This window comes from Callospermophilus lateralis, chromosome 14 (genome assembly GCF_048772815.1).
Source record: "Callospermophilus lateralis isolate mCalLat2 chromosome 14, mCalLat2.hap1, whole genome shotgun sequence".
Classification (NCBI taxonomy): domain Eukaryota; kingdom Metazoa; phylum Chordata; class Mammalia; order Rodentia; family Sciuridae; genus Callospermophilus; species Callospermophilus lateralis.
Genome location: NC_135318.1, coordinates 61,622,435 through 61,626,410, shown reverse-complemented (window position 1 = coordinate 61,626,410; position 3,976 = coordinate 61,622,435). Strand labels below are relative to the sequence as shown.

Genomic DNA, 3,976 nt, shown 5'->3' with positions numbered 1-3,976 from the left:
CAGCACTGGAAAGAAGAAAGAAAGGAAGGAGGGAAACAAGGAAGGGAAGGAAAAAGGAAGGAAGGAAAGAAGGAAGGAAGGAAGGAAGGAAGGAAGGAAGGAAGGAAGGAAGGAAGGAAGGAAGGAAATTTTGGCCAAAGAAGAGAATGAAACAAGAAGTGTAAAGTTATTTCATCACTGTGCTTGTTCACCTTCCTCTAAATATTACCTACACCAAATAAATGATATGAATTTTACTAGTAGATATTTCAATTAATATAAAAACATTTTCTGGTAAACATTTCAGTCAAAAATCAGGAAAAATGCTTGAAAATGAGCATAAAATTTACTTTTGTTCTTCAAAATCTAGTTTATAATCATGTTTAACAGGAATATGTTGTCTCTAAAGTCTAAAAAAAATTACCACTAGAATATAATAATACATTTAAATCAATTTTTTTTTTAGAATGTCTACATTTTATTCTCCTTAATTTATTTTTGAGACAGGATCTTGCTGTCACACAGGTTGGTCCTGAATTTCTAGGCTCAACTGATCCTCCCATTTCAGCCTCCCAAGTAGTTAGGACCACAGGGACATGCCACCATGCTTGATGAGACACCTACATTTTAAAGGCAGATGCTACACACACACACACAAACACACACACACACACACACACACACACACACGTACCCCCCACATGCACATGAATACCCTATGGAGGGTCTGGACCAGGGAGGCCCTAGGAAGCGGCCTGCTATTCTGTAGCCAGCCTCTTTGACTCCACACTGTCCCAGCCAGAGTTCTTTTGGAGATCTTGGAAGAAAAGCTGCTGCTGGAGGCTCCTCAGGTCCTGCAGAAGCTCAGGAGACAGCTGCTCAGCTGACTTCCCTAGGTCCTTTTCTTCCTCCTCCTCCTCCTCCATTTCCCCAAGCCCATCAGGGGGCTGTGGGGAGCTCCTGGAGATATAGCCCTGGTCCGACTGCACGGACTGCCGCTGCTCCTCCTCACAGGGTATGGAAGGGTCCTTGAGGACCAGGGCAGGATCTTCCCATGCACCCTGGGCCTGGATATTCAGACTCTGCTGCAGAAGTGAGAGCATCAAGCCCTCCAGCTGCTCCCTCACACCATCTGGGAGGTGGCCAGGTGATGCCACTGGAGTGCTGCAGAGAGGCGAGTCCCCAGGGTCCACGGGGAGGAAGAGGATGTTCTTTCTCTGGAGGCCATGATCCTCCAGCAGGGGGCAGGCCTCCCCCTCCTCCACCAAGGTCAGCCGGCTGGCCACACTGCTGTCAGCAAGAGGAACCAGCTCCACTGCACAAGCAGCAGGGACCTGCTCTCTGGGGAGCACCACAGTTTGGATGGCCTCCTCCTGGGGCTGCAATTGGGGTGCCACCCTCGACATTCCCCTTCCTTCCTCACCCATGCATAAATCTACCATCAGGCAGCCCTCCGAGGCAGGTTCCCGCACCAGGGGCTTCTGCCTGACAATCCCGCTCCCTGGCGGCAGCAGTGGCTCCTCAAACACTTCTTCTTCGTCCAGGGATGGGAGGTTCTGGTCATCAGTGGAGCAAAGATTCTCACGTTCGAACCAGTCAGGGCACTGGGTCTGCCACTCCCGGAACTTCTCCACGGCCTCCTTGAGCTGCCAACCACTGGAGCTCTGCAGGTAATTTCCCCCTGTGAGCTCCTGGCGGCGGTGCATCCGGCCAGGTTCAAACATCTCCAGGTCCTGGATCTGGAAGTAAACCTCCTCAAGCTTGTCCATAAGGGGGTACCTGGAGGTGATGTTGAAGAGGTCAGGGACATCGCTCTCACTGCTGATGCCAGTGAAGTAGCAGATGATGTAGGTGCCAAAGCAGGCTGGCTTCTTGAAGTCTGGCAGGATCATGTTCGTGGCTGCTGTGAAAAGGTCCCCAGTGGGCTTCCAACAGTCACACTGCAGCTGGACAGTGGCTTCCTCCCAGCCCAGCATGGCCTGCCACTTGGCCCGGGTACCTCGGGAGCACAGGATAATGATTTTGGAATTGTTCTCTACCATTTCCTGTTTCTGCCGGCCAACCCAGGTCATGACCCCCACCTCTGAGATGACTTGTTCTTCCAGGAAGTCAAGAGCCACTTCAGTGCCACAGGTGGTGATCAGGAACTGCGCAAACTTTAGAACCACATCCACGTAAAGAGGGTGGTCAGCTGAGTAGACAATCCAGAACTTCTTGGGCTTTAGCGGTGGGGGTGTCAGGTCAGTAGTGGACAGGACACCAGTGTATTTGGTGTCATCTCCATATTTTTCATGATGAGACCCTGTTATCCTCCACGTCATGCAGACAATCAACAGGATGATGGAGCCCACCAGCAGGATAGAGATGCCCGTGATGAAGCCATACACCCACAGGGGTATATACTCTGCAATTATGACTGAAGTCTCTGGAACGTCTGGGCAGGGGATGGTCATGGTGTGTCTAAGGCAGTCATTAAGGCAGTTGTTGAAGAAGGGCTGGACCTGTACTCGGTGGCGACAGCACCAGTTAGAGCTGTGTAGCGGGAGAGTGAGGTTGACTCGCTGGTGGAATTCCTCTTGTTTGGGCTGGCACAAGGAGCTTCTTGGACAGGTGGTTTGGGACCCCATCAGGGATGGGCTTGGGCAGGTGGTGAACCTCGAACTCCTGGCCGGGTACTACTACAAAGAGGCTGAAGGCGAAACGCCACCGCTTGTGGTGATGGCTCAGTTGGGACAGAAACTCAAGCTCAACACACAAACGTTCATTGGTGTCCAGCTGCAGGACAGACAGCTCTACACCCTCAAGGAACAGGATGCTGGCATCTGTCTGTAGTGTCCATTCAATGTGCACCACAGGGACCAGGTCTCCGTGCTGGGTTCTGGCAAGACGCAGCTGGATCTCAATGTGTTTTGGGGAGGAGGGAGTCAGGTTCCAAGGGTGGATCCAGCTGTCATCCAGGCAGGTACTGTTCTTGACTCTGCAGTCTAGCTCCTGCTGCAAACAGACTGGTGCCAGGTAGTCCAACAGCCACAAGGAGGCGTGAACCGGGGCCAGAGTGCTCACATACAGAAGAAGCAGCCCCACGGGGAGTCCAAGAACCACGGGCGGCCAGCGGGGCAGAGCCCCCATGGCCACGTCACCGTGGCGAGGTCTCGCGGCCTAGGACTGGGGGCGCACACGGAAACGCCCTGAATCTTTTAGTTACCGTGAAGCAGAGTACCTAAATCTAATTTTTTTGATCGTTACTGGTGCTGGGAAGTGAACCGAGGGCTTCCCACATGCAAAGCATGCACTCCGCCACTGACCTACACCCTCAGCCCATATAGAACAACCAAAAAGAGTGGCTGGGGCTGGGGCTCAGTGTTAGAGAGCTCACCTAGCACATGTGAGGCACTGGGTTCATGCCTCAGCACCACATAAAGATAAAGGTATTGTGTCCAACTGCAACTAAAAAAAATACATATTAAAAAAAGAAAACCCAAAAAGACTTCATAAAATTATTTTAGATAAATGTGGAATTAGAGATGTGGAGTTTGAATTTTTGTTCTTCTGTAGGTCTCTTTTTTGGTTTTTAGGTTTAAAAACCATTAATGAATCTTGATAGATTTCTATTTTAGAGAGTAAACTCTTGGAAAACTACCTGTCACACAAAGGAATGTGTTCTTCTGATGCAGGTTAATGCACATCAATTTTTCAAACTCCAAGTAGTTCAAAAATCAGAGTAAAGAAGGACATGGAGAATGCTGTTGCCCCAGCCCTGTCTATAACCACTTTCATGACATGTTTGTATGAAGAGTCATTTCTAAAACATACTTCTAAAATGTTCATGTTCAAACTGTCAACATCATCGGTGTTCAAAGAGGTTATAGAAAAACTGTAACAGCCAAGTGTGACTTTTCTGGTAAACTGCATACCCCAGTGATACCCTAATGCAAGTCTTAGTTTCCTTGCTAGTCCATTAATCTAAACAATCTCTAAACCAGCCTCTGGGAAGATT

At 49.6% G+C, this 3,976-nt stretch overlaps 1 pseudogene; it reads right to left on the bottom strand.

Moving 5' to 3' along the window:
• Window positions 1–737: 737 nt before the first annotated feature.
• Window positions 738–3,165, bottom strand: LOC143380009 (interleukin-17 receptor A pseudogene; annotated as a pseudogene).
• Window positions 3,166–3,976: the final 811 nt, after the last annotated feature.